At 45.6% G+C, this 12,916-nt stretch overlaps 1 non-coding gene across 1 annotated transcript; it reads right to left on the bottom strand.

Moving 5' to 3' along the window:
• Positions 1-12,593: 12,593 nt before the first annotated feature.
• Trnat-ggu (transfer RNA threonine (anticodon GGU)) lies at positions 12,594-12,666 on the bottom strand. Its single transcript has one exon. It is a non-coding gene; the product is annotated as a tRNA-Thr (tRNA).
• Between the last annotated feature and the right edge of the window lie 250 nt (positions 12,667-12,916).

The raw sequence follows: 12,916 nt of genomic DNA, 5'->3' as shown, positions 1-12,916 counted from the left end.
GTGTCATTTCTCAAACTGCTCGCACAGCCTGCGCTCTTCTTGGGTGGCTCACGCACAACTCTGTCCGCGTCGGCGCCCTTCGAGGAGTCGTCATTGTCCGCCTTGTGTCCCGGACGCGGGCCGCGGATAAGCCATTTGTGGCTATTATCTGGTCTTCTCCCGAAGCGGCGGTACTTTCCTTTGAGGACGCGGCCCCCTCACTAATCCTCGCGCCTGCATTCTTGAAATTCAACGTCGCCTTCTGCCATTTTGCGTTCACCAGTGTCCCATGAATATGTTTGCATAATTTGGGCCTATTTTTGTCCCCATAGATGTGCCACTTATTTGGACGTAGTGCTGGTTATTGAATTCAAAATTGTTTAATTCAAGGCCAATAACAAACAAGGGCTCGTTCAACTGCTTTTTTCTGAGTGCTGTTTTCTTTGTTTATTTCCTGCCTTGTGTGTCATTTCTCAAAATGCTCGCACAGCCTGCGCTCTTCTTGGGTGGCTCACGCACAACTCTGTCCGCGTCGGCGCCCTTCGAGGAGTCGTCATTGTCCGCCTTGTGTCCCGGACGCGGGCCGCGGATAAGCCATTTTTGGCTATTATCTGGTCTCCTCCCGAAGCGGCGGCACTTTCCTTTGAGGACGCGGCCCCCTCACTAATCCTCCCGCCTGCATTCTTGAAATTCAACGTCGCCTTCTGCCATTTTGCGTTCCCCAGTGTCCGATGAATATGTTTGCATAATTTGGGCCTATTTTTGTCCCCATAGATGTGCCACTTATTTGGACGTAGTGCTGGTTATTGAATTCAAAATTGTTTAATTCAAGGCCAATAACAAACAAGGGCTCGTTCAACTGATTTTTTCTGAGTGCTGTATTCTTTGTTTATTTCCTGCCTTTTGTGTCATTTCTCAAAATGCTCGCACAGCCTGCGCTCTTCTTGGGTGGCTCACGCACAACTCTGTCCGCGTCGGCGCCCTTCGAGGAGTCGTCATTGTCCGCCTTGTGTCCCGGACGCGGGCCGCGGATAAGCCATTTGTGGCTATTTTCTGGTCTCCTCCCGAAGCGGCGGTACTTTCCTTTGAGGACGCGGTACCCTCACTAATCCTCGCGCCTGCATTCTTGAAATTCAACGTCGCCTTCTGCCATTTTGCGTTCCCCAGTGTCCCATGAATATGTTTGCATAATTTGGGCCTATTTTTGTCCCCATAGATGTGCCACTTATTTGGACGTAGTGCTGGTTATTGAATTCAAAATTGTTTAATTCAAGGCCAATAACAAACAAGGGCTCGTTCAACTGATTTTTTCTGAGTGCTGTATTCTTTGTTTATTTCCTGCCTTTTGTGTCATTTCTCAAAATGCTCGCACAGCCTGCGCTCTTCTTGGGTGGCTCACGCACAACTCTGTCCGCGTCGGCGCCCTTCGAGGAGTCGTCATTGTCCGCCTTGTGTCCCGGACGCGGGCCGCGGATAAGCCATTTGTGGCTATTTTCTGGTCTCCTCCCGAAGCGGCGGTACTTTCCTTTGAGGACGCGGTACCCTCACTAATCCTCGCGCCTGCATTCTTGAAATTCAACGTCGCCTTCTGCCATTTTGCGTTCCCCAGTGTCCCATGAATATGTTTGCATAATTTGGGCCTATTTTTGTCCCCATAGATGTGCCACTTATTTGGACGTAGTGCTGGTTATTGAATTCAAAATTGTTTAATTCAAGGCCAATAACAAACAAGGGCTCGTTCAACTGATTTTTTCTGAGTGCTGTATTCTTTGTTTATTTCCTGCCTTTTGTGTCATTTCTCAAAATGCTCGCACAGCCTGCGCTCTTCTTGGGTGGCTCACGCACAACTCTGTCCGCGTCGGCGCCCTTCGAGGAGTCGTCATTGTCCGCCTTGTGTCCCGGACGCGGGCCGCGGATAAGCCATTTTTGGCTATTTTCTGGTCTCCTCCCGAAGCAGCGGTACTTTCCTTTGAGGACGCGGTACCCTCACTAATCCTCGCGCCTGCATTCTTGAAATTCAACGTCGCCTTCTGCCATTTTGCGTTCCCCAGTGTCCCATGAATATGTTTGCATAATTTGGGCCTATTTTTGTCCCCATAGATGTGCCACTTATTTGGACGTAGTGCTGGTTATTGAATTCAAAATTGTTTAATTCAAGGCCAATAACAAACAAGGGCTCGTTCAACTGCTTTTTTCTGAGTGCTGTATTCTTTGTTTATTTCCTGCCTTTTGTGTCATTTCTCAAAATGCTCGCACAGCCTGCGCTCTTCTTGGGTGGCTCACGCACAACTCTGTCCGCGTCGGCGCCCTTCGAGGAGTCGTCATTGTCCGCCTTGTGTCCCGGACGCGGGCCGCGGATAAGCCATTTGTGGCTATTTTCTGGTCTCCTCCCGAAGCAGCGGTACTTTCCTTTGAGGACGCGGTACCCTCACTAATCCTCGCGCCTGCATTCTTGAAATTCAACGTCGCCTTCTGCCATTTTGCGTTCCCCAGTGTCCCATGAATATGTTTGCATAATTTGGGCCTATTTTTGTCCCCATAGATGTGCCACTTATTTGGACGTAGTGCTGGTTATTGAATTCAAAATTGTTTAATTCAAGGCCAATAACAAACAAGGGCTCGTTCAACTGCTTTTTTCTGAGTGCTGTATTCTTTGTTTATTTCCTGCCTTTTGTGTCATTTCTCAAAATGCTCGCACAGCCTGCGCTCTTCTTGGGTGGCTCACGCACAACTCTGTCCGCGTCGGCGCCCTTCGAGGAGTCGTCATTGTCCGCCTTGTGTCCCGGACGCGGGCCGCGGATAAGCCATTTTTGGCTATTTTCTGGTCTCCTCCCGAAGCAGCGGTACTTTCCTTTGAGGACGCGGTACCCTCACTAATCCTCGCGCCTGCATTCTTGAAATTCAACGTCGCCTTCTGCCATTTTGCGTTCCCCAGTGTCCCATGAATATGTTTGCATAATTTGGGCCTATTTTTGTCCCCATAGATGTGCCACTTATTTGGACGTAGTGCTGGTTATTGAATTCAAAATTGTTTAATTCAAGGCCAATAACAAACAAGGGCTCGTTCAACTGCTTTTTTCTGAGTGCTGTTTTCTTTGTTTATTTCCTGCCTTGTGTGTCATTTCTCAAAATGCTCGCACAGCCTGCGCTCTTCTTGGGTGGCTCACGCACAACTCTGTCCGCGTCGGCGCCCTTCGAGGAGTCGTCATTGTCCGCCTTGTGTCCCGGACGCGGGCCGCGGATAAGCCATTTTTGGCTATTATCTGGTCTCCTCCCGAAGCGGCGGCACTTTCCTTTGAGGACGCGGCCCCCTCACTAATCCTCCCGCCTGCATTCTTGAAATTCAACGTCGCCTTCTGCCATTTTGCGTTCCCCAGTGTCCGATGAATATGTTTGCATAATTTGGGCCTATTTTTGTCCCCATAGATGTGCCACTTATTTGGACGTAGTGCTGGTTATTGAATTCAAAATTGTTTAATTCAAGGCCAATAACAAACAAGGGCTCGTTCAACTGATTTTTTCTGAGTGCTGTATTCTTTGTTTATTTCCTGCCTTTTGTGTCATTTCTCAAAATGCTCGCACAGCCTGCGCTCTTCTTGGGTGGCTCACGCACAACTCTGTCCGCGTCGGCGCCCTTCGAGGAGTCGTCATTGTCCGCCTTGTGTCCCGGACGCGGGCCGCGGATAAGCCATTTGTGGCTATTTTCTGGTCTCCTCCCGAAGCGGCGGTACTTTCCTTTGAGGACGCGGTACCCTCACTAATCCTCGCGCCTGCATTCTTGAAATTCAACGTCGCCTTCTGCCATTTTGCGTTCCCCAGTGTCCCATGAATATGTTTGCATAATTTGGGCCTATTTTTGTCCCCATAGATGTGCCACTTATTTGGACGTAGTGCTGGTTATTGAATTCAAAATTGTTTAATTCAAGGCCAATAACAAACAAGGGCTCGTTCAACTGATTTTTTCTGAGTGCTGTATTCTTTGTTTATTTCCTGCCTTTTGTGTCATTTCTCAAAATGCTCGCACAGCCTGCGCTCTTCTTGGGTGGCTCACGCACAACTCTGTCCGCGTCGGCGCCCTTCGAGGAGTCGTCATTGTCCGCCTTGTGTCCCGGACGCGGGCCGCGGATAAGCCATTTGTGGCTATTATCTGGTCTCCTCCCGAAGCAGCGGTACTTTCCTTTGAGGACGCGGTACCCTCACTAATCCTCGCGCCTGCATTCTTGAAATTCAACGTCGCCTTCTGCCATTTTGCGTTCCCCAGTGTCCCATGAATATGTTTGCATAATTTGGGCCTATTTTTGTCCCCATAGATGTGCCACTTATTTGGACGTAGTGCTGGTTATTGAATTCAAAATTGTTTAATTCAAGGCCAATAACAAACAAGGGCTCGTTCAACTGCTTTTTTCTGAGTGCTGTATTCTTTGTTTATTTCCTGCCTTTTGTGTCATTTCTCAAAATGCTCGCACAGCCTGCGCTCTTCTTGGGTGGCTCACGCACAACTCTGTCCGCGTCGGCGCCCTTCGAGGAGTCGTCATTGTCCGCCTTGTGTCCCGGACGCGGGCCGCGGATAAGCCATTTGTGGCTATTTTCTGGTCTCCTCCCGAAGCAGCGGTACTTTCCTTTGAGGACGCGGTACCCTCACTAATCCTCGCGCCTGCATTCTTGAAATTCAACGTCGCCTTCTGCCATTTTGCGTTCCCCAGTGTCCCATGAATATGTTTGCATAATTTGGGCCTATTTTTGTCCCCATAGATGTGCCACTTATTTGGACGTAGTGCTGGTTATTGAATTCAAAATTGTTTAATTCAAGGCCAATAACAAACAAGGGCTCGTTCAACTGCTTTTTTCTGAGTGCTGTATTCTTTGTTTATTTCCTGCCTTTTGTGTCATTTCTCAAAATGCTCGCACAGCCTGCGCTCTTCTTGGGTGGCTCACGCACAACTCTGTCCGCGTCGGCGCCCTTCGAGGAGTCGTCATTGTCCGCCTTGTGTCCCGGACGCGGGCCGCGGATAAGCCATTTGTGGCTATTATCTGGTCTCCTCCCGAAGCAGCGGTACTTTCCTTTGAGGACGCGGCCCCCTCACTAATCCTCGCGCCTGCATTCTTGAAATTCAACGTCGCCTTCTGCCATTTTGCGTTCCCCAGTGTCCCATGAATATGTTTGCATATTTTGGGCCTATTTTTGTCCCCATAGATGTGCCACTTATTTGGACGTAGTGCTGGTTATTGAATTCAAAATTGTTTAATTCAAGGCCAATAACAAACAAGGGCGCGTTCAACTGCTTTTTTCTGAGTGCTGTATTCTTTGTTTATTTCCTGCCTTTTGTGTCATTTCTCAAAATGCTCGCACAGCCTGCGCTCTTCTTGGGTGGCTCACGCACAACTCTGTCCGCGTCGGCGCCCTTCGAGGAGTCGTCATTGTCCGCCTTGTGTCCCGGACGCGGGCCGCGGATAAGCCATTTGTGGCTATTATCTGGTCTCCTCCCGAAGCGGCGGCACTTTCCTTTAAGGACGCGGCCCTCTCGATAATCCTCCCGCCTGCATTCTTGAAATTCAACGTCGCCTTCTGCCATTTTGCGTTCCCCAGTGTCTGGATGACTAATTGTCGATTGTACGCTTCCGCCTTATGCGACAGGTTGTTTCCGCTCCTTTGGAGTAAGATGCCCAGTACCCCTTCCTTATTTGTTTACTTTTCTTAATATTCCTGTGCGTGGGTGGGCGGTGGCTGAGGGAAACACGCTTCCCAAGTGCCTCGCTTTTGCTTTTCGCCGCGTTGTATATTGAGATGTATTACCTGCGCGCCCAGTTGTGCAGTACGTTGCTTTCCACTTGTTTCTTGCTGTATTTCCTTCTTGTACACTTTTGAAATAATGTGCCCACGTGCTCACAGCGCTCCTTGCGAGCCTACATATACCCTGTATTCGACCTATGTTCTTCACTTGAAAAAGGCTGGTTTGCAGCCGAAACGTCGAATTAAATATTGTTATGTTTTTCGTTAATATTAACACTACCTACCAATTAACACTACCTACCACCTAGTCTCGGAATGCCCCTACGCGCCAAACCCCCTCCCTTCCCCATCCCCTGAGCAGTGGGAGCGCGAGCTGGCCAGCTCACGGTGCGAGGACCAAGAACGCCTCATCACTCGCGCCCAAGCAGCTGCGCTAGCTCGCGGCTATCTGGACTGAGAAAGCCACCCACTTTTATCCTCAATAAATGTTTTCCAATCCAATCGTTAATATTGTTATGTTTTTCAACGGGACTTGCTTTCAACAGAGTACAGTTACATGATTTCGCTGTCACAAGTATTTCGTACACACTTCTTATATAGCTTTGCAAAAAACTGTGAGAAAGAGCGGAAGATGTTTCAGAAATGGAGAGTATGCATGTAGCCGGGCTAGGCGTATGTTACAACAACAACAACAACAAAAAAAGGGGGGAGCGAGCGAGAGAAAACGGACGTGTTAACAAAGCACCTTTCAAGGTTTCACCGTGACGGGGCAACGTATTCGGCGTGGGCTGCAAGTTCAAACAATGAGGAAAACTGGACCATCCTGGTTTCAAAAGTAAGGGAAGAGTATACAGTCAGGTATTCAGTGGCTGGGGAGACTGGTTGGGGCGAAAGCGGAGATGGGTGTGCCCCCCGCGGAGAAAGAGAATAGATACGAGGCACAAAAGAGCATTGCACAGAAGCTAGCAAGTAAACAAGAAATAGGTAGGGTCTATGGATCACAAAGGGGTAAACATTCTTAAGTGGTGGTGGGAAGAAGGCCTCCTTCCCCAGGACAAATGGCATTGTTGAGCCGCATTAGGCTAATAAAGCTGCTGTATTAGTAGAGTTTCTGCGAATTCTGATGGGAAACTCGAGGGTAGGAATAATGAACATAGTTAAAAAAATTATGACGCCGCCAATTTTAATAAAGGGATAAGCACGTTAGTTTTCCGTAACTTTCGTTATTCCCAAGTGTGGCTGACCGAAACTTATAAATGAGATAAGATTCCCGAACCTCGCGGTCGTGGGGCGTTTTGAAGGCGGATTCTAAAATCGTTGCTTTAAGGTGTTCAAATGCAAGCCCGGGACTGTTCACATTTCTTGACAGTGGCAAATTAGGGCAGGTTTTTGCATGAGAGCGGTGATAATCATTTCAGTTTGGCCGATATATTGTTGCCTACAAACCGTGCGCTCTACACGATATACGACATTAGCGGAGCCACAGTTAAAGTTAATTTTTAAATTTACGTAGTAGTTTGACGCCGTGCTAATGGCGCCCTGTGTAATTGTCATGTGTGGGCATTCTTTACATCGGGGTTTATTGCAGGGCATGCAGCCAGTTTTTTCCGGTCGGTTGATACGAGAGTTAGTAAGAAAGTCGCCTAAATTCTTATTACGCCGGTAGACAACGCGTGGTGGTTCGGGGAATATGCTTTTTAAGCGGTCACTTTGGATTAGGATATTGTGATGTTTTTTTAGTACGGTTGACACTCTTGGAGCATAGGATGAGTGGGTTAAAACTAGGTTGCTTTGCGGGTTACCTTTCGGGGCTTTTTTCTTACAGATTTCGTTACGGTCTAATTGGTTGGCTCGCACAATAGCGTCGTCGATAACTTGCTCCGGGTATTTTTTATTCAGGAGTGCGGTCTTGAGTTCTCGACAGTTTGAGTCAAAGTCGGCTTGGTTTGAGCAAATTCTTCAAAATCGGTGGGCTTGGCTGTAAGGTATTGCTGTCTTGCAGTGTCTGACACTGGTACTTTGAAAGTGCAGATAGTGCCCCGTGTGAGTCGGTTTTGAATACAGTTTAGTTTGAAGCCGACCTTGGGAGGTAGTAACGGTGACGTCCAGGAAGTTTACACTGTGTTCCCAATAGGAATGAGCAAGGGAAATACAAGGATGGGCTAGGTTAAATGCCTCAGTGAAGGTGAGGAGCTCCACCTCACCGTGTCCAGATCATGAATATGTCATCAATATACCTTTTATAGTACATTGGCTTTAAATTTTGGGTGTCAAGAAAGTTTGATTCGAGGTGAGCCACAAAGATATTGGCGTAATTAGGTCAGATTCGAGTTCCCATTGACGTTCCGCTGACTTGCACGTAATGAGCTCCGTCGAACTCAACATTATTAAGTTCAAGAATAAGCCTAAGGAAGGTTTGGAGAGCAGAAGAATCGATAGGTTTGTCGCACGATGACTGCTCATACGCAAGGGGTACAGCGGCGATGCCATCTTAACGGGGGATGTTAATATACACTGAAGCAACATCGAGGGTGTGTACAAGGCAGTTATAAAGAATTTCAATTTTTGAAATGTCTGAGAGAAAGTCATTGGTATCCTTAATGGAGGAGGGAAAGCTGGGCAGAATGTCGCAAATGAGATTATCCATATACCGCGAGATGTTTTCGGTAACAGTGCCAATGCCAGAAACAATGGGGCGCCCTGGGTTGTTCACCTCGTGAATCTTTGGGAGAAGATAGAATTTACCGGCTACTGTGCTTAAGGGGATCAGAGAACGAGCCGTGGTTTCATTTATTGTTTTCTTAACAGGCTCAGCACGGTTATCTATGACAATTTTCTCATAGTCTTGAGTGGGATCATTGGGTAGTGCTTTTTAGAACGTCGATACCAATAGTTGCTTATTGGCCTCGTTAACATAGTCGGTTTTGTCGAAGATTACGATTGCGCCTCCCTTGTCGACAGGTTTAATAATTATTAAACCTGCCTGAAGGAAGGCGCAATCGGAATCCTTGACAAAACCGACTTTGTTAACAAGGCCAATGAGCCACTATCGGTATTTGTAGAGTCTTTCTCGTGTGTCCCCGTCTTTACATATCTTATACAGGGTGTCCCAGCTATCATGCACCAAGATTAAAAAAAAGTAAAGGCGTAACTCGAAGGAAACCAGGTGCATATTGTTTGCAGTATTGTGAAGAAGCGGACAGTATTTTTTTCTTTAATGAGACCTAATTAACTAATTGTAATTAATTATGTGACTCGAGAAATAGTGTCCTAATAACTAAAGTGTCAATGAGGCACTTGTAGGTAACCATGAGGGGCATCTAACTGCGGCATTTTGAGCGATAACCTCATGGCGTACACACTTATTCTGACTGATAAAGGAAACCCGCGAATTATGAAAAATACCACTTGACGGCGCCTCCGCGCGCACCGTAAAGGAACGCCCTCAAACAGGCTGCCTCTGAGTTAGCCAGAATAAAATAGATAAAAAAAGAAAGAAGAAATCGCCAGCGAGTTTATTCCTTATCTGCGCACGCGTCCCGCAAATCTTGCTGTTGCTGCTCCTTCCATGCATGCTATTATCAAGGTGATGCGCTGTCTCTTTTCGGCTGTTGCTTTCAATCAGCTTTGATTGGGGACACTGCTTTACAATGCGCGCGTAAGCGTCGTCACGTGATAATATTCATATTTCGCGGGCTTCCTTTATCACTCAGAATAAATGAGTACACAATTAGTTCGTCGCTAAAAATACCGCAGTTAGATGCTCCTCGTAGTTACCCACAAGTGCCTCATTGACACTGTAGTGATTATGACAGTATTTCTTGAGTTAGATAATTATTTACAATTAATTAATTAAGTCTCAATAACGAAAAAATTACTCCCCGCTTCTTCACAGTACTGCAAACATTATGCACTATGTTTTCTTCGAGTTACGTAATTTCTCTTTTTTTTAAATCTTGGTGCATGATAGCTGGGACACCATATATATATATACAGCAAAATCATGTAACTTTACTCTGATGAAGGCAAGTCCCGTTGCCGCTACGTAAGTAAACATTGGTTGTTATTGTTCTTGCTGTGTATCCGACTCTTTACTTATACTATATATATATATATATATATATATATACACATATATATATATATATATAAATATGGAGCAGTAAAACTTTCAAGATGATAGAGAACAAAAGAAAACAAAAGTTCGAACTTCGTTAGCACGATTGTTGCTAACGTTTCAGCAATTAGACTTGCCTTCGTTAGGGCAACCTGTCACCTGTCTGGGACGTTTTATATAGGGGTAGGTCCCCAGGTGAGACGAGAGCAGAAAAGAAGGAAGTGGAATTGAGAAAAAGGATTGGTTTGTGACTATATTGGGGGAGATATTGAGGTGTAAAGAAGGTTGTATAGTTTGATCCGCGATGTAGGTGAGAGGGAAGATAGCCGGGGGTTGATATTCCCAGAGATTCTTGGAGAGAAACGATGAGAGGGTGTTTGTTGACCCGCCGCGCGCCATACCGAAAGGTTCTCACAGCCGCCGGAAGCAGAACAGGCGATGAAGGGGGTCCTTATTAGAAACTATCAGCAAGTCTCAGGTCAAAAGAAAACATAGAGCAGGGGGAAATAACTAGGTAAAAAAATAAAAAAAAACAGAGAGGAAACCACACAAACACACACACACAAGAAAAAGCAATAACCCCACAACGCGAAAGGCACGTGTCCCCCAAAGCAACATTCCTCGAACAGGCCTGTCCTGAAACGCAAAAGCGAAAAGATAAAGTTAGGGTGACATACGAGGCACAAGGCAAAGCCGAGAAAAAAATAAATAAAATGAATTCTAAAAAAAAAAGTTTGGAGGGATGCGGGCGTGTAATATACTGCACGCTAAGGAATGAAAACAAAAGGAAATAGGTGAAGAGGTAAGGAGCAGAGCGAGGGGTAAGGTCTTTGGATAAGGTATACGCAAGACAATGCCTAATGCTGTATTCGCTGTGAATATCGCAAGGTTTCCATTTTGCCCCTAGGCGCATTACTTCCAGCAGGTTCCATGGAGTTGAATTTGTGAATACATAGGATTCTCGGTATTTCCCGTCCCTAGGAGACTTAAAGTTTCAGTGAAGTATATACAAAATAGGGTCATCAAAATTGTCGGCTGGTTGGTTGAAATGCTGCGATAAAGCTATGGAGAATTTGCTGAGAGTATCTGCCCGGTGACCGTTAAGACGTAGGCTCATTGGTTGAGTCATTTTGCCCATGTACTGATTGTGGCACATTGAGCATTCGAACATATACACAGTGTTCGATGAAGTGCACGTAAAACCTGTGTTAATCTTGTGGACATAATTACTGGCTGTGCTTTTTACAATGCAGTTTGTCTGCCGGTGCCTGGAACACTTGATCTGGGACGGGAGCAGCTGGCTATCACTGGTTGCTTTGAAAGCCCTGTTTTAGCATGCACTAAAATATCTTTTATATTCCCGTTCCTCCTGTAGGTAACCCTTGGTGCTTCCAAGAGCGTCTTTTTTAGTCGGTCGTTACTCGCGAAAACGGGGTAATATTTCCGCAGTATATTGTTTACATTTCGGAGGGCGTTTAAAAATTTAGTTGTTAGGGCAGGCGGGATGGCGCTTTCGTTTTGTCGCTGTTTTTGAGCACGTCATCCCTTTTGAGATTAGATGCACGTTGGTACGGCTGATGGAGCGAGCTTTTGGGGTGTTTCCTGTTCATAAGGGTGGACTTGAGTTATTTTAGTTGCTTTGTGTAGTCACGTTCATCACTGCATACTCTTCCTGATGCAGTATATATATATATATATATATATATATATATGTATATACATATATAAGGTAAGTAGAGACAGAGAAAGGAAGTTCTCTTCCTGAACGTCAGTATCTTTTATTTTTAGTTTTATTGTCTTTCTCGTTTGTCTGTGTCTCTGCTTTTTTTATTTTTTCGCACTCTGTGTGAGTGTTTGTTTCCTAACTTTATATATATATATATATATATATATATATATATATATATATATATATATATATATATATATATTTATATATATATAGAACAGAGATGTACGGGACGAGGGATTCCGTAAAGAGACATATAAAAGTTGCAGGCCTTATTGCCAGTGCTATTTTGGCGTTTTAACATTGTTTTCATAGTGCCGAATGAAGTATGATTGCCTTTTTTTTGATGCAGGAATAAATAATTGAAAATTCAAGTCGAGAAAAAATGCGCCGTTTTTTCCGGAAGCGGCGGCGCTAGTTGACGGGGCTCTGAGTAGTCGTAAATACAAAACCCAGCGGTATAGTCGAGAGGGGAGTCGCCGCGGAACTAGCTCAATGGTAGAGCACCGCACGCGTTATGCGGAGGTTGTGGGTTCGATTCCCGCTTCCGGAAAAAACGGCGCATTTTTTCTCGACTTGAATTTTCAATTATTTATTCCTGCATAAAAAAAGGCAATCATACTTCATTCGGCACTATAAAAACAATGTTAAAACGCCAAACCAGCACTGGCAATAAGGACTGCAACTTTGATATATATATGTGTATATATATATATATATATATATATATATATATATATATATACATATTTATATCCATATATGCATATATATATAAACACTCACAGAGCGCAAAAAAATAAAATAAGTAGAGACACAGACAAACGAGAAAGACATTAAAACTAAAAAAAAAAAGAACAGAGGCCATCGCTAAGCATGTAGCGAATCAGAAAATGGGAAATGAGGGGCCCCGTGAATTAAGACAGAAAATAAGGGTTGGCAGTCAAGAAAACCTCGGAAAGCAAAGGGGAGGTTGTGGTGGGTCATAGAAAGAGATGAAGAATTTTTTTAGTCGAAAATAAAGTCGTGAAAAAATGCCCGCCGGGTGGGATCCGAACCCACGACCTCCAGAATACCGGTCTGGTGCGATAACCACTACGCTACCGGCGGGGCTGTTTCCCCAGCACTTTCTCGGGTATTATGTTAAGTTATTTTTGTTTCTTGCACTTGGGGGTGGTAGCCAGCGCCACTTGGACTACTCGGGGTGAAGGGGACCTTCTTTTTAACTCCCGGGCCGTGACTCGAGTGTCAACGACATGTCGAGAGCGGTCGACCTGCGTCGAACTCTCTTAAGCTCCCTTTGGCACCTAGACTTCCAGAACAGAGGCCCTCGCTAAGCATGTAGCAAATCAGAAAATGG

The sequence above is a fragment of the Haemaphysalis longicornis genome, unplaced genomic scaffold (genome assembly GCF_048455015.1).
Source record: "Haemaphysalis longicornis isolate Haplotype H1 unplaced genomic scaffold, Haemaphysalis longicornis Haplotype H1 scaffold_11, whole genome shotgun sequence".
Classification (NCBI taxonomy): domain Eukaryota; kingdom Metazoa; phylum Arthropoda; class Arachnida; order Ixodida; family Ixodidae; genus Haemaphysalis; species Haemaphysalis longicornis.
Note: the sequence above shows the minus strand (reverse complement) of the source record. Positions and strands in the feature narration are given on the sequence as shown.